The sequence below is a fragment of the Pimephales promelas genome, chromosome 19 (genome assembly GCF_988280905.1).
Source record: "Pimephales promelas chromosome 19, fPimPro1.hap1.1, whole genome shotgun sequence".
Lineage (NCBI taxonomy): Eukaryota > Metazoa > Chordata > Actinopteri > Cypriniformes > Leuciscidae > Pimephales > Pimephales promelas.
In genome coordinates this window covers 11290221-11308590 of record NC_142787.1, presented here as the reverse complement: position 1 = coordinate 11308590, position 18370 = coordinate 11290221, and the positions used below count along the sequence as shown (strand labels likewise).

Sequence of the window (18370 nt, the reverse complement as noted above, 5' to 3'; positions counted from 1 at the left end):
TTTTGCCTTGAGACTTTTTTTCCCCGGCTGCGGCTGCTCAGAGACAAACAGACTCAGAAAGTGAAGCTGCAGCTCCGTGTCTAATATCTCTTCTTAGGTAGGCTATGATATAAAATAAATTGTCTTGCAAATACATTTATTATAAGTCATGGCTGTGAAAAATGTCAAATGACATTCTTTGAAGTCTGTAAATAGTTCGTATAGGTGTCTAAAAGTTCAAGTTAACCATGTGTGGATCACGTATGAAACTAACGTTACGTTAAATGCTAAACTGATGGCAGAGACCACGCGGTTACAGAAATGTGAGTGAATTTACAGAGTGAAAACATAGTGAATTTACATATATGATTTGTGTTTTTGATAACTTAGTTATCAAAGTTACTGTAACAGTTCAGATTCAAGTTACGTCTGACATTTAAAAAAACGAATGTGTTTTACAAGAATAAGTAGAATATGGTGTTCATGCTAAGTATAATTGTGTGTAAAGAGGGATAATTCTATTTGCTGACAGCCTGACACTTGCTATAATTCCAGAGCTAATTTAAGAAGTTGAAGACATGGGAAATGGTACGTTTTAATTGTTAGACAGAGTATCATGTATGAGTATCGTATGCCATATATTATTATTATTATTATTATTTATGTAGCCGACATTGTAATCCAATTGTCTATTGAAATTATTTGTTTAATTAATTTGTTGAAATAGTACCTGGAGAACTGGTTCCAAAGAGCCAGGAGAACTGTATCGAATACCTTCTGATTAATTATTTTGTCATTTTGCCTCCACATTTCCCCGATTGCCCACAAGCTTCTATCTCCTCCTGTCCATATGGTAATCTCTTTACTGTGTGACAGAGAGTCGCTTGGTTATGACACAATCGTTAGCCTACTTTTACAAAAAACTGCTTCTATGGGGCCATAACATAAGCTACAATGTAATGGAGCATTTTATACATTGCCGTGTTTCTTTAGAAATAAATAAAGGACAAATGGGGTCTTCAAATGCCTTAGATGTAAAGTTATTTGCTGTCAAAGTTACGCCAAAATGAATGGGAGTCAATGGAAATGGAAAAATTTTCGTATGCGTTTTTTCATGTTCGTCAGCCTAAAAATTCGTCACGCACAGAAACCTTGCACACTGAGTCCGATGCGTATTTATTAAACCTTTGCGGGAAAAACGCAAAAATACAAAATGGATTCGTCAAGCAGTGAAGATGATTTTGTTGTCCTCTCTCTTATTAAAAACAGAAGAAAGAGAAAATATTACGTCCATCCAATCCTGAAATTGCGCCGAGAGGAAGCACCTGTGTGTATGCAGCAAAATGTGTTCTTCTTTGTTCTAAAACTTTAATGGTTTGTGTTGATGATTATCTTTAAATTGATTAAGGAATTGCAATACATTTACCTGACATAATAAATTGTTATATTTGATTATTCTATCAGACTTTATTTTCATTACAGCATAGTCAAACATTAACGTGTATTTAATGATGCACAGATATCATTGATAAAACTTTTTCATTTTATGGAGTCAGATGAAACAAGTTAATACACAAGATAAAAGGTATTGTATTTAATTAAAAATCACTGCCAGGGGAAGAGACGGAACACGCGTGAAACCTTTGCCTCTAATCGAACGCCGCCTTTGGATCGATTTAGTAGGTCTCACAATGTTTATTTGAAAGATTTTTTAAATATAAGTTTATTAAAGCAGCACTCTGTAGTTTTTTCAAACTTTTTAATATTTTTCTGAAACCCTTGAGATGGTACATTGACTTACAATAGGTTTAATGACAGGTCTACTATAGCCTGACAGTGTCTGTATAGGGCCCTATGAAATCCGTTTTTTTTTCCCCCCAAATTCCGTTTTATTTTTTCCCAAATTCCGTTTTCTCCGTTTTAATTTTTGGGAATTAGGTTTTTTTTTTTTTTACCCTTGACTGTTATATTAGTTGTAAAAATAAATGCTTTTAAAGTTAATGATTAAAATGTATTAATAAATACAAATAAATTAGAAATTACCTTAAATTTATTAAGGTAATACAGACATTTACTCAGTAGCCTTTTCAGGACAAATACTGCATGATGCAACATAACACTGCACTCTTCAAGTAACAACAAAATATGGTTATGAGCTTTAAACTGTCCAGTAATATAAATTATATTAGTTTATATAAGTTTAAATAAAGTCACACTCTGTCTCTCACGGAGTTCGCTTTCTTTTTGTCCAGTCCGGCGCCTCATAGACAGTCGCGGTGTGCACGTCGTGTGTGTGCGCGTGTGTGAGAGAGAGAGAGACGCGTGAGAGAGAGACGGAGGGAGAGCGGGGAAATACAACTGAAAGAATACTCTGCGTGTTTTAAATACTGTTAAAAACCGAAACGCAGTATGTGGCGGCGAATTAGTCTATGTGTGGGAAACACTGCATAAGTCACGTGCGAACTGCTCGGCTCGGCACTGACGGCTTATAGCGTCGAGTTTCTTAACGTTTAGCCGACGAAATCAGAGCCGCGGAGAGCCGCTTCGCCATGCTTTCATTTACCCCTTTTCCACCAAAAAAAGAACTGGTTCGGAACTGGTGCTGGTTCGGATTTGGTTCAACTTGCGAACCGCTTCAGAACCTGTTTGTTTTTCCACTGACTAGATCGCCCAGGGAACGACGTCTTTACGTCACTGTATACGTCGCCATACGACTTAGCTAGAAACGCTTGCAAATACAACATTACTTCAGATTATCTCTAACTCGTATACCAAGAAACCTTTAAAAACTATTGAAATATGTAAGTCTTTTAAACTTTTCGTTTGATATGGATTTTTTTTATGATAAGTTATGTTCTGTACCCCTGTAATTGTGTCTTTTTTTCTTTCCATTTATTTGTTCTATATTGTGACTTTTCTTCTTTGCTTATAATGTCTTCAATAAAAAAATTACAAAAATAGAAACGCTTGCGTTAACTTCAAGCAGAACAATTACAAAGGCGGACTCCATCGTGTTTCTGCAAATGTTTCTCTTGGCTTTGCGATCCTTTATCATGGTCAGAAAAGATGTTTAGAACACATCTAAACCCGCCCCAGCCCCCGACGTAAGCATGACGTGGTAAAAGAACGGTTCTAGTCAAGCAAACAGTTGGTGCCGCTTTGGAACCAGTTCTCCTGGCCGAGAACCGGTTCTTTGGCTGTCTAAACACAAAGAACTGGTTCGCACGCAGGCACCGGCTCCGAACCGACTGCTTTGGTGGAAAAGGGGCTATTGTTTTGATTTCATCATTGGAGCTGAAATGACAGGTTGAGGGGTTTGTGTCGCCCAGATTTGCTTCCCCCGGTCTGCATTTTCACGTTCATCTCCCACACAAAAACAGAATTTCAAACCAAGTATGGAAAATTCCACGAAATTCCGCGTTAATACTAGATTCCGCGTTAATTGGCCAATTTCACGATTCCGTCCGCGATTTCGTTATCGCGGAAATCATAGGGCCCTAATTTATTGGCTGGAACAGTTTGTTGTGTTTCGTGGAGCGGGTTGCCGCAGTTTGTTTTTGTTGCCATTTGTGGAGCCTGGGTTGTCTGCATTGACCGCGTTTTTTTACAGTGTGTTTAGGGACAGGCAGCTAGCGGATAGTGAGGAGATGCTTGCTGTATGTGACAAAAAAATGTTTGGGCCTAAAAAACGTGTGACATCACTTAGAGCACCTTTAAATTTTGTATCGAACTTTAAACTGTTATATTATGAATAATGTGCAAACTAGTTTCAATTGTCAAGATTGATGTTTTATTGAAATACAATGTAGTTACAATGTATTCTATTTTCTCTTCTAAATTCGTTTATTTCTGTCATTGGTTTGCATTATGTTTGCTTGTGGATTTAATATGTGCACATACGTTGTTATTAGTTTTTTATTTCTATTTATTTATCCAATAGTTTGTCTTATACATTTTTTTTGTCATGTAAACTTAAAAGACATGATTATAATGTGTTTGATTTTTCATATATTGTGTCCTGATGTCTCAAAAATATAATGGGAAAACATTTGCACTTGATGATCATCTGCTTAATGAGCAACAACGACCACAATTCACTCCTTCAGTCAGTGAAGCTCCCACAGCTGTTCACGAGAGTTTAAATGCTGGGGAATATTCCCATCTTCCCACAGGAGAAGAAGAAGCAAGCAGGAGGAATTATTCCAGGAGAAACTACGGACATACTATTGTAAAGATGGAGATTAAGAAAGAACCCTGCAGAATAAAAGATGAAGATACAGAGGAACAGATAGGTTGGTGTTTTCCTTCATTCTCTTTAATGACTGAAGAAGCTGAAAAAAACTGAAAAAAGGACTAAATGTTTTCCTTTATTGTGTCTAAATTAGTGTATTTATTATTGTAATTTCTTTATTTGAATTTTTGAAAACTTGATATTTTGATTTTAGAACCAATGGAAATGAACGAAGACAAACATCAGTTTCAAAAACCTCAGCTTTTCAAAAATGAAGATGGAAACGCAGTCTTTCAACTGACCGAAAAGTATTTCACTCAAAAACGAGCTCGAAAAACTGGATCTTTTACCTGCTCTGAGTGTGGAAAGACTTGCACACAAAAATCAGGCCTTGAGAAACACATGAGAATTCACACTGGAGAAAAACCGTTTACATGCACTCATTGTGGAAAGAGTTTCACTCAGAACAGTAATTTCAGAGATCATCTGCGCCGTCACTCTGTAGTGAGACCATTCAGCTGTGATCAGTGTGAGAAAACATTTGTTGTGGAATCAAACTTAAAAAAACACCTTATAGTTCATACTGGTGTGAGGCCTCACTTTTGTTCTTTTTGTGGAAAGAGTTTTTCACGACTACAACCTTTAAAAGAGCACGAGCGTATTCATACTGGTGTGAGACCTTATGTGTGCTTTGACTGTGGGAAGAGCTTCACAACATCCACCCACTTAAAAAAACACCAGAGAGTTCATACTGGGCAGACACCGAAAACAAGTGTTCACACTGTGGAAGAAGATTCACCGAATCATCTAGTCTATGATGTCATGAGAGGAAGCTTTGCCTGAAGTCGTCTCATCTAAGTGAACTAAGTTCACTTCACGTCCATGATTTAAAAATATTGTACTTACAAATAAATTGACATTCAGATTGATTTAATAGCGTGATTAAATCTACAGGTTAAATTAGTAGTGAAGTGTGAATCTGGTGATAGTTTGATTAAGAATTGGGCTTCTCTTTTCCCAACCGCTGTAACATGATTTATGATAAGATTCAACTTTCCAACAGTTGTTTTGCATTAAAAGATTTCTAATGTTTTTCTGGTGAACTGGTGAGATTCAATTTTTTAACGTTGTCCTATAATGTCCCTTTTTATCAAATGTAAAATCTGATATCAGATTGTGTATGTGAAGTTGTAGCACAGATCCTTTTTTATAGCATGTTAGAATTGTCACTTTATGAGTGTGCGAAAAAAGCCCTTTTTTGTGTGTCCTCTTAAATGCAAATGAGCTGCTGCTCCCGCCCACTTTCAATTATAAGGACGGGCTTCAAGAGCTCATGTGTTAACAGCCTCTTATGAATAAAACGGAGTCTCACAATGATGGAGAGACTCAAGAAAAAGTGACATGTAGAATGCAACTGAACATTAGTTGATGAATTTATGTAGCTGATGTGGAGTAAACTATCTTCAAGTGATTGGTAAGCAGATTTTGTCATGTTATTGTATAATTCGCTCTTGTGGGAGCTGTTGTAAGATGCCTATGAGCCTGAGAATATATGCTGCATGAAGATAGAACAGGTTTAGTTATGGTTGTAACTTGAGTTGTCATTGCTTTTATGACATGCTTTTGCTAAGAAACAAACCTCGTATTATTTTGCATGTTATCACTGTGAAGCTGCTTTTATACAATCTGTATTGTAAAATGTGTTTTATAAAGAAAGATGACTTGACTATTGTATTTGCGTGACATATAGTATTGCAATAAATGTGAAAAGCAGGGTTAGACAGCTTGAGCAGACTCACAACTGTGCTTTACGACAACAACTCTTCCTCTTCTCTAAAGCAGCCCAAAATGGCCTCACGCCCTTTATTGTGTGTTCCTAGGGCGGGGTTTGTGTAAGTTTGAGGGTTAGTGATGTCATCAACCCATGAAGAAGCTCGTTGTAGTCAAGTCACAATTATTTATAGCTTTAACGCTTTTTACATTACAGATTCCTTCAAAGAATTTTTACAGAGATAACAGAAATAATGCAACAAAGTTTGTTTCTTGAAGAAAAAAGCAGTTCAGTGATGGTTTGTTGTAAAAAAAAAAATGCTATTTGTGACAAAGTTCAAGGTTCACGGAGGTGATGGAAGAAGACAAGGGGTCGGCGAATACTGGAGCTCGTGTGTTTTATTAGATAAACAAGCAATAATCTTTCCTCAGCACACTTCACAATCTCTCAGTCACAACAGAACAAAACTCTTTCCCGCTGATTCACAGCTTCCTTTACATTCCACTCAGGATCAAATAAACAGCTCCAGTTCAGCACACGGGCACACGAGCTCCAGTCTCTCTCAATGATGTGTCCAACTGGCCCGCTTAAATCCTCTCCCAACGCCAATCACTGGAATTACAGACAGGTGTTTATCATTTGAACTTGACCCGCTTACTTCCCGCTCGACTCCTCCCCCGCTCTCCCGCCGCAGACAGCGCTAAACCACGCCCCCCATACCACATACCCCCACCGCCCGACTCAGGCCGGGGAGCCGTCCGGCCTGCAGCCACCCCTCCCCCCCCCCCCCCCCCCCCCCCTCCGGGAGAGAAAGTCAGCCACCGCCATCTGTGCACCCGGCCTGTGGATCACCTTGAATTTGAAAGGTTGTAGTGCCAGATACCAACGGGTGATTTGCGCGTTGGCATCTTTCATGCGGTGGAGCCACTGCAGGGGAGCGTGGTCGGTACAGAGGGTGAACTCCCGACCCAGGAGATAATAGCGGAGAGTGAAGACGGCCCATTTGATGGCTAATGCCTCTTTCTCAATGGTGCTGTACATCGTCTCCCTCTTAGAGAGCTTACGACTGATGTACAGCACCGGCCGCTCCTCGCCCTCTATCTCCTGGGTCAAGACCGCCCCCAGCCCTCTGTCCGACGCGTCTGTCTGCAGACAAAAAGGAAGAGAAAAATTAGGAGCCTGTAACAGCGGGCCGCCACACAGAGCTGCTTTTATCCGGGTGAAAGCCTGCTGACATTGCTCCGTCCACTGGACGGTATCTGGCGCCCCCTTTTTAGTTAGATCAGTCAGCGGGCTAGCAAGGTCCGAATAATCAGGCACAATCTCCTATAATATCCTGCCAGCCCCAGGAACTGTCTAACCTCCTTTTTGGTCTTGGGTCTCGGGCAGGTCGCAATCGCTGCTGTCTTGTCAATTTGGGGACGCACCTGCCCGTGGCCCAAGTGGAAGCCCAGATACCTGACCTCCACGCGCCCAATCGCACACTTCTTCGGGTTGGCCGTGAGCCCCGCCTTCCTCAGCGACTTGAGGACCGCTCGCAAATGCTGCATATGCCGCGGCCAATCATTACTATAGATGATAATGTCATCCAAGTACGCCGCAGCATATGCAGCATGCGGCCGTAGAATCCGGTCCATCAAGCGCTGGAAGGTGGCAGGTGCCCCGAACAAGCCGAACGGAAGGGTGACAAATTGGTGTAATCCGAACGGCGTCGTGAAAGCGGTCTTTTCTTTGGACATTGGAGATAAGGGGATCTGCCAATATCCCTTCGTTAAATCCAGTGTCGAATAAAAACGAGCCGTGCCAAGCCGATCAAGTAACTCGTCAACCCTTGGCATTGGATATGCATCGAACTTCGATACAGCATTCACCTTGCGGTAATCCATGCAGAACCGGACGGTGCCGTCGGTTTTAGGCACTAAAACTATCGGGCTTGCCCAGTCACTGTTGGATTCCTCGATTACTCCCATATCCAGCATCGCCGCTAATTCATCCTGAACTACCTTTTTCTTGTGTTCAGGTAATCTATATGGCCGGCTGCGAACCACCACGCCCGGCTCCGTCTCAACGTGGTGCCGTATGAGATTCGTTCGGCCAGGGAGGGGCGAGAACACATCGGCGAAACCCGCTTGTAACTGCTGAATGTCAGCGACCTGGGACGGCGAGAGGTGGTCTCCGCAAGTGGCCAGAGGGAGGGATTGCACTTTTACATTCGCCTCTGGCCCGAGATCCTCCTCCCCACTCACCACCGTCGCCAGCATCGCTGACTCCACCTCATTCCATCTTTTAAGGAGGTTGAGGTGGTATATTTGATGCGCTCCCCCCCTATCTGAACGAACGATCTCATAGTTAAGATCATTAACTCGCCGTGTAACCACAAACGGTCCTTGCCACTTGGCGAGTAATTTCGAGCTGGATGTGGGAAGTAATACGAGCACTTTATCTCCCTGTGCAAATTTACGTAGCTTAGCCCCCCTATTGTACAGCCGACTTTGTTTGTCCTGAGCCTGCAACAAGTTCTCCATAGAGAGCCGCCCCAAAGTGTGGAGTTTTGTTCGCAGGTCCAGGACATATTGAATTTCGTTTTTGCTATTAGAAGGTCCGTCCTCCCAAGCCTCCCTAAGGACATCCAAAACCCCGCGGGGCTGGCGGCCATAGAGAAGCTCAAAGGGGGAAAACCCCGTGGAGGCTTGGGGGACCTCCCGTACAGCGAACAAGAGGGGTTCTAACCACTTATCCCAATTTTTGGCGTCTTCCCGGACCTCCAGCGGGGCGCCGGACGCGGAGGACCTCCTCCTCGGGACCTGGGAGCGGGGACAGGGCGAGAGAGAGAGGGAGGGGGAAGAGAGAGAGAGAGAGAAGATGGTTGGGGTTCGCCGACCCCCGGGCACGCCACCAGCTGATCCTCCGCCAACGTGATGGCCTGGTCCAGCGACGTCGGCCGGTGGCACTGGACCCACTGCGCGGTCTTCTTTGGCAGTTTCGCGATGAACTGCTCCAGCACCACCAGCTCGATGACTCCGTTGACGTCGCGTCCCTCGGCCACCAGCCATTTGCGGCAGGCGTCCCGGAGCTGCTGCGCGAAGACGAAGGGCCGGCCGATCTCCCCCAGCTCTAGGGACCGGAACCGCTGGCGGCTTTGCTCCGGAGACCGACCGACCCGCTGCAGGATGGCGCGTTTAAGGTCCTGGTAGACCAGGAGGTTACTGACGGGCAGGTGTTGGGCGGCGAGCTGCGCCTCTCCGGACAGCAATGGAATGAGGCGCAGCGGCCAGTCAGCTTCCGGCCATTTCCAGGCCGCGGCCGACCTCTCGAAGAGGTCCAAGAAGGCCTCCGGGTCATCCAGCGGCCCCATCTTGTGCAGCATGGGGGCCGCGGCCGGGGCCCGGACCCCCTGGTCCACCCAGCTCCGGAACTGCTCGCGGGCCTCCTGTTGTTCCTTGAGGAGCGTGTCGAACCGACGTTCCTGACGCTCCTCCATCTTCAACAGGGCTGCCTGGTGTTGTTGGTGCAAGCCCGCGAGTCCCTGGATGATCTCCGTAAACGGCGAAGACAGAGGATTCCTGGCGGCGGCTGCTGCTTCTTCCATCCCGGGTTTCGGCACCAGTGTGACAAAGTTCAAGGTTCACGGAGGTGATGGAAGAAGACAAGGGGTCGGCGAATACTGGAGCTCGTGTGTTTTATTATATAAACAAGCAATAATCTTTCCTCAGCACACTTCACAATCTCTCAGTCACAACAGAACAAAACTCTTTCCCGCTGATTCACAGCTTCCTTTACATTCCACTCAGGATCAAATAAACAGCTCCAGTTCAGCACACGGGCACACGAGCTCCAGTCTCTCTCAATGATGTGTCCAACAGGCCCGCTTAAATCCTCTCCCAACGCCAATCACTGGAATTACAGACAGGTGTTTATCATTTGAACTTGACCCGCTTACTTCCCGCTCGACTCCTCCCCCGCTCTCCCGCCGCAGACAGCGCTAAACCACGCCCCCCATACCACACTATTAATCTAGTTCATTTATTTAGCCACTCTGGAGAAAAACGTGATGTCATCGTCCAGCTCAGTTCAGTTTTCGTATATAGTGATGTCAATGCAGGCAGATCAATAATATTGTTTAATATGAAATTAAAAGTCCCCAAATAAGCAAGCTAAAGGCAACCGTGTCAAAGAACCCAAAGTCCATCAGTGACAGAGTGGAGAAAAAAATATTGGGATAAATCAGACTCAGTCGCACTGTTCCCCTCTGGCCAACACCTGAACAGTGGATGATTCACGCAGCATTACAGGTCAGAAGTCAGATTGGATCAGAATATTATCCATTTCCATCTGGTTTAATAACTGAGTCTTGCTGGTATGGAAAGGAGTTCGGAAAGGCTGTCATGTCGATGAGGCCTTCACAGGGGAGAGTCAAGTTGGCAATCTCTGCTGACACTACAGGGATGCTTTGAGGTCATGTTCATCATTCATCTCGCCATCAGAACCGATCGTGGCAAGACCTACAGGGCCAGTTCCCATGCAACTGGATAATACCCATCTTGCTCATTTAGGGCGGCAGAGGAGGCTGACCCAGGGTCTCTTTACTGTGGCGATGCTGGACACATCATTTCTGCCTATCCCATCCGTCCACCACGACCACTGGTGAGTATCATCCATTATTCCTCCGAAAAAATGTAACTCCTCACTACCGAAGTCACACTTACTGCCTCTTAACTTTCGCTTACAGTACATGCCCTCCTCGACTCTGGGTCAGCTGGGAACTTCATCTCCGATTCCCTCTGCCACCAGTTCAACCTCCAGAAGAAATGCAACAAAGTTATATCAAGTCCAATCAATAATTGGAAAACTTCTCAACAAGAAAAGCGTACGATTCACTGTGGGACCTATCGAATTGCAAGTGGGACAACTTCACAGCAAATCCATCACTATCCTGGTTCTGGAGAATTCCACCACTGGTATTATTCTTGGGTGCCCATGGTTGGTACAACACAATCCAGATCTCTCCTGGACCATCTGGGAAATCCTGAAGTGGGGCGATAGCTGTTTCCCACATCTACCTCAACCCGTTAATCCACTCCAGTTAAACTCCATTTCCATCAAGAGCCGGTTGAAAGACATTCGACATTTTAGCCTGCTACGCCCCCTTCAGTGATGCATTCTGCCCCAAATAAGTGTCATCGTTACCACCACACCGGCCATGGGACTGCGCCATTGATCTCCTTCCGGATGAGCCAATGACCCACGGTAAGATCTATCCACTCTCACTTCCTGAACAGAAGATCCTGGAGGAGTACATCGGAGAGGTGTTCCAATAGGGCTACCTCTGCCCTTCCACTTCCCCTGCTGCATCAAGTTTTTTCTTTGTAACTAAGAAGGATGGAGGCTTGTGGCCCTTTATTGACTACAAAGTACTCAATAACATCAACGTCAAGTTCCCGTACCCACTTCCTCTTGTCCCAGTCGCTCTGGAGCAACTTTGTGGTGCAGCCGTGTTCACCAAGTTGGACATCCGCGGCGCATATAACCTCGTCCGGATACGTGAGGGGGCGAATGGAAGACGGCTTTCATGACAGCCAAAGGTCACTATGAATACTTTCTCATGCCTTATGGTCTAGCTAACGCCACCCTCCATATTCCAGGATTTAAGGCATGAAGTGCTCTGGGATTTCCTTCATCGCACAGTTGTCATCTACAATTAGGATATTTTGATCTACTCCTGGAGCCTGTCCAAACATCACTATCACATTCCTCTAATGTCTCCCAAGAACATAATCTCTCCCTCAAAGCTGAGAAATGTTCCTTCCATCAACCCTCCATACAGTTTCTTGGCTACAACATCAGTGAACACAGTATCCAGATGGATGAGGGGAAGGTGGACCTGGCCCATACCTACCACCATCTAAGAACTTGCTTCCTTGGATTTTCCGCCAGTTCATCCATAAGTACAGTTCCATCACGTCACCATTAACCAAACTACTCCGAAATAAGCCCAAGTCTCTGTCATGGACACAAGCAGCCAACCAAGCTTTCCAAAGCCTCAAAGATTCCTACACAATAGCACCGCTCCTCATCCATCCAGATCCCAACAAACCATTCGTTGTTGAGGTGGATGCGTCCACCACAGGGGTAGGAGCAGTGCTCTCTCAACAGTAGGGGAATCCAGCTTGTCTCCATCCATGCACCTTCTTTCCCAAACAACTCTCCCCGGCGGAGATAAACTACGACATCAGCAATCAGGAGCTTTTGGCCATTAAGCTCGCACTGGAGGAATGGAGACACTGGCTGGAGGGTGCCAAGGAAAAGTTTACTGTTCTCACGGATCATAAAAATCTTCAGTATCTCTGAGATGCCAAATGCCTCAATCCCAGACAGGCAAGGTGGGCTTTATTCTTCATCCGGTTCAACTTCAACATCTCATATCGTGTTGGTACAAAGAACCTCAAAGCAGATGCTGTCTCCGGTCTCTTCATCCTTGAAAAAAACACAGAGGTCCCTGAGCCCATCTTGCCTCAAAATATCCTCCTGAGTCTCATCACATGGTCCATCCATCAGAAACTTAGCTCCTCCAGAGTCTCCGAACCATCTCCGCCAGGGTGTCCACCTGGTCACATCTACATTCTTCGATCACAACAAAATAATCTCACGCGCTCTGCACATTCTTCTGTTGGTACCGGCCATCCAGGGGGCAAACGTACCCTTTCACTGCTACAAGATCACTTCTACCTTTCCAACATGGCCAGGGGTGTGAGAAGGTTCGTCCAGGGATGCCTAGACTGTGCAATTTCCAAGAGCCCACGCCATCTTCCATCCGGCAAAGTCCTTGGGGTGGACCACCAACACAATCACAGAGATCACTGTCACCTGGGTTTTATCACCCCGCACCTGCACGTCATCAGATCATCATCATAGTCTGCACAAAAGCATTCATCATCCACAGTCTCATTGTCTGGTCTCATTTCTAGAGTATAGACTCAAACCTATGCCCTCCTACCTGTGTATCTACCTACCTGTGTCATCCAATCCTCTCCATCGACTCCAGCGATCCGTCCATTCCTCACCACCAGCTCCAGCGACCTCTCCACTGCATCCACAACCCCTCTCATCATCTTTAAGGACTTTCTTGTCAGTATAATCATCATCTGCCATCCAATCTATATACCTTCTCATCTACCGTTATCACTTCTGTTTTAAATGTTTATTTCATCATCAACTTCTGTCTTGAGTCTCTGTTCCATAAAAGTTAAATTATAAACTATGTGCAAACTAGTTTCAATTAATTGTCAAGATTGACGTTCTATTGAAATTCAATAAATTCACAATCTATTCTATTTTCTCTGGGCTTAACTGAGCTTATTTCTGTCATTGCTTTGCATAGGGGATTATCACGCTGATACGTAGTACTTCCGGATTCTGTGATCTTTGTGCACTGCCACTTTCGTTGAATCACCGATCTCACTGGCGAACTGATGAAGTTATAAATAAACACTAAGTTTATTTATAAGGCATCCCTGGTAAATTAGTCTGATTCACTAAAGTGCCGGCTTCAAACAAACGTGCTACCTTGTTTTATTTTAAAGTTTTAACCCTCAGGTGCTCTTTGGTCATTTCTGACCGAAACATTTTCTGTTTTGAAAGGTTCTCTGAGCGATCCTGGGTGTTGTTGACGTTCGGAATATTTGCTAGCTAGACCCTCCCTCCGCCGCATCTCATCTCCTCCCCCTCCCTTCCGTGCTTCCTGAAATAATTGTGAACGTGCATAGTTCTAGCTAATTATATCCTTGTGTGGGTTTGGCGAACATAAAGCGTCAATTTAGAAGAAAAAAAAACAATTTAATGTTACCCACCTGTCCAGCAAAAACAGAGCAACCTGAATGTCGGACTGGAAGCCCTTCTGCCGCCGGAGTTCTCGCCATCGTTCAAAAGCTTTGCTACCGATGTAAATTCGGAACTTCGCACACATTCTTTATCCGACTCCTTCTTCTTTTTATTTTGTTCTTCAGAACGACGTCTATTTGGTTGTGTGTCGGCCATTTTTCAAACTTCCCTCTGATGCTTCTATCTCCTTCACACACACACACCCCCTTCATGTGCACGTGCACTAACCCCCCAGACCCACCCTCAAATACTTCTTGCCAGTGATTGGCTGGAACACTGTTTGTTAGGTTTCGTGGTCCGGGTGAGACATGATTGTTTTTGTTGCCGTTTGTGGAGCCTGTGGTGTCTACAGAGACCGCGTTTTTTTACAGTGTGTTTAGGGGACAGGCAGCTAGCCGATAGTGAGGAGACGTTTGATGTATGTGACAAAAAATGTTTTGACCCCCCATCGCTTAGAGAACCTTTTGAAAATGTAAAAATCACAGCTTCGTCGGAATGTTACGAAACTTGGTGACTTTTATGGCATTGGGTATGTGAACACACAAAAAAAATTGAGGTCATGATCCGAGCAGGCTAAGTGGTTGTATAAAAAATAGTCACACTTCTGCTCTTCAGTCAAAAATGACAGACCATAGGAAATGAATGGGAAATTGACAAAAACACAAAAACTTTCAGAATTTTTGTGTGTACAATCTACAAATAAGCCACGATGCAGAAAAAAAGTGCTCAGCATTGAAGGGGTGACACTCTAAAACATCAAGAGTGCAAAACAGACATACCCACCCATACGCACACACATACACACACACTTTTATACACAAAAACACCAATAAATTGTGATTAAAGAAATCTGTTTTGAATATTTAAAAATCGCAGCTTCTTCAGAAAATTACAAAACTTGGTGACTTTTATGGCATTGGGTATGTGAACACACAAAAAAATTGAGGTCATGATTTGAGCAATTTAAGTGGTCGTAAAAAAATGAGTCACACTTTTGCTCTTCTGTCAAAAATGACAACCCATAGGAAATGAATGGGAAATTGACACAAAAAAAAAATTCTCTGAATTTTTGTATGTACAATCTACAAATCGGCCACAATTCTAAAAAAAAGTACACCGCAAGAAAGGGATGACACTCTACAACATCTAGAGTGCAAAACAGACACACCCACCAACACACACACACACACACATACAAACACACTTTTATACACATACACACCAATAAATTTTGATTACAAAAAGTATGTTTTGAATTTTTAAAAATCACAGCTTCATCGCGATGTTACGAAACTTGGTGACTTTTATGGCATTATGTATGTGAACACACAAAAAAATTGAGGTCATGATCTGAGCATGCTAAGTGGTCTTAAAAAAAATAGTCACACTTGTGGTCTTTGGTCAAAAATGACCCCATAGGAAATGAATGGGAAATTGTAAAAAAAAAAAAAAAAGAAAAAAAAATTGTGAATATTTGTTTTTTGTCATTTTTTTTAATAAGAAATAGTTTTTGAGATTGTTTCAACTATATATACAAATACACCAACAACAACAACAAAAATGTGTTCATAAACAGCTGGGGAATTCACATGCCTCTCAATAGAGAGCTGTACATGCCATCAAGTGGTTACACCATGATTCTACGCTTTTTCTCTATACTGTAACCAGATGGTGCTAATTTTCTTCAAAAAAATATTTTTTTTCTGAAGGCCTAGACTCTATATTAAACTAAAATACTGCCTTAATATTTTTTTGAAGAAAATAATATATATATAGAAAATAATATATATGTTTCTATGGCAAAAATAAACCATAAATGTTGCATAAATATTAATAAATTCATTTAAATTGTCTCAAAATACTAAATTAAAAAGAATAAATATTATAGAACAAAAATAAATTGCATTGGTTTTACTGGGATGGAGAAAGTTTCATTTTTAGGTGTCCGGTCACTTATGACCGGGAAGATAACAAGTGTGACTCCGAAACGAAGAGCACCTGAGGGTTAAAGGGTTAGTTCACCCAAAAATGAAAATTAAGGCATTAATTACTCACCCCCATGCTGTTCCAACCCCGTAAGACCTTCGTTCATCTTCGGAACACAAATAAAGATATTTTTGATTGAATCTGAGAGCTGGATCAGTCCTAGATAGACTGCCTAAGGGACTGGCTCTTGACGGGCCATAAAGTCATTAAAGAAAAGGTTTAAATATTCCATGTGCCTACAGCGGCTCAATTATAAGTTTATCAAGTGACGAGACTACTTTTTGTGCGAAAAAAACATAAATAACGACTTTATTCCACTATTCCATTACTTCCATTACTTCCTTCCTTCCCTAAAAAAAAAGAAAAAAAAATTGTGAATATTTGTTTTTTGTCATTTTTTTTAATAAGAAATAGTTTTTGAGATTGTTTCAACTATATATACAAATACACCAACAACAACAACAAAAATGTGTTCATAAACAGCTGGGGAATTCACATGCCTCTCAATAGAGAGCTGTACATGCCATCAAGTGGTTACACCATGATTCTACGCTTTTTCTCTATACTGTAACCAGATGGTGCTAATTTTCTTCAAAAAATATTTTTTTTTCTGAAGGCCTAGACTCTATATTAAACTAAAATACTGCCTTAATATTTTTTTGAAGAAAATAATATATATATAGAAAATAATATATATGTTTCTATGGCAAAAATAAACCATAAATGTTGCATAAATATTAATAAATTCATTTAAATTGTCTCAAAATACTAAATTAAAAAGAATAAATATTATAGAACAAAAATAAATTGCATTGGTTTTACTTGGATGGAGATTTCATTTTTAGGTGTCCGGTCACTTTTGACCGGGAAGATAACAAGTGTGACTCCGAAACGAAGAGCACCTGAGGGTTAAAGGGTTAGTTCACCCAAAAATGAAAATTAAGTCATTAATTACTCACCCCCATGCTGTTCCAACCCCGTAAGACCTTCGTTCATCTTCGGAACACAAATAAAGATATTTTTGATTGAATCTGAGAGCTGGATCAGTCCTAGATAGACTGCCTAAGGGACTGGCTCTTGACGGGCCATAAAGTCATTAAAGAAAAGGTTTAAATATTCCATGTGCCTACAGCGGCTCAATTATAAGTTTATCAAGTGACGAGACTACTTTTTGTGCGAAAAAAACATAAATAACGACTTTATTCCACTATTCCATTACTTCCTTATGGGCGCATGCGCGAGAACTGAGATGAGGACGTTCTCATTCGTCTACTTCTTGTTACCGGCTGCTCACCGCTTAGGAGTTTTACCGCCACCTACCGTATAAGATGACGTGCTGATATAGCTGGAAGCGCAAAACTTTCTGTTTACAAGCAGAGGAAGATGCGCGCTGTGCACTTAAAAGCCTTTAATCTTCTCAAAAAACGACAGTGTTCCTTATAATCTGGAGCGCCTTATATATGGATCATCATTTTATACGGTAGGTGGCGGTAAAACTCCTAAGCGGTGAGCAGCCGGTAACAAAAAGTAGACGAATGAGAACGTCCTCGTCTCAGTTCTCGCGCATGCGCCCATAAGGAAGTAATGGAATAGTGGAATAAAGTCGTTATTTATGTTTTTTTCGCACAAAAAGTAGTCTCGTCGCTTTATAAACTTATAATTGAGCCGCTGTAGGCACATGGAATATTTAAACCTTTTCTTTAATGACTTTATGGGCCGTCAAGAGCCAGTCCCTTAGGCAGTCTATCTAGGACTGATCCAGCTCTCAGATTCAATCAAAAATATCTTTATTTGTGTTCCGAAGATGAACGAAGGTCTTACGGGGTTGGAACAGCATGGGGGTGAGTAATTAATGACTTAATTTTCATTTTTGGGTGAACTAACCCTTTAACTTTAACAACATTTTTTTATATCATATTCACTATATGAGCAATAAAATACAATTACATAACCCTGTCTCTGTTTGATAAATGTCAATAAAAATCAATGTTTCATATTTTTAAAATGAAAACAAAAAGATCATGTTCATTTTGTTATAAATATAAGCAGTGAAGAGAATCGCGTTGCCTGAACCACATGGCCATTAGGCTAATATTTAGTTGTTTTTTTGTTAATGAAAAGAGGCAGAGTGGTGTTTTATAACATATTTCGTTTTATTGTTGACGAAAAGATGCAGAGGTGTAGCAAATTTTGTTTTATTGTTGCCTAAAATATAGGCTAAATAAAGAGATAACCGGAGTAGAGCGTGCTGCTGAGTGACGCGATCAAGTACGCTCTGTTCCATTTGCAGAAGAACCGGACTTGCGTCCTCTCGTCCTCGGGAGTTCGTTGGCAAGTCTGAACTACCAAGGAGGACGCAAGTCCGAAGTCTGCGTACTACTTGGTATTGAGAAACGGCTTGGGACTGACAGGCCCCGCCCATCATGTATGTGGGCGGCTCACTTCAAAAGCTCTGTCTTGAGTTGTGGGCGGAGCGTCATGTGACGCTGACCAATCAGATGCCTCCTCTCCTCCGCGAGTCCACA

The 18370-nt window shown here is 42.5% G+C and overlaps 1 pseudogene across 1 annotated transcript; it reads left to right on the top strand.

The window, feature by feature from the left end:
- Positions 1-5313, top strand: LOC148970741 (uncharacterized; annotated as a pseudogene). The gene is made up of 3 exons (XR_016147808.1): positions 1-97; positions 4152-4271; positions 4425-5313. The product of XR_016147808.1 is annotated as an uncharacterized LOC148970741 (transcript).
- The last annotated feature ends 13057 nt before the right edge of the window (positions 5314-18370 follow it).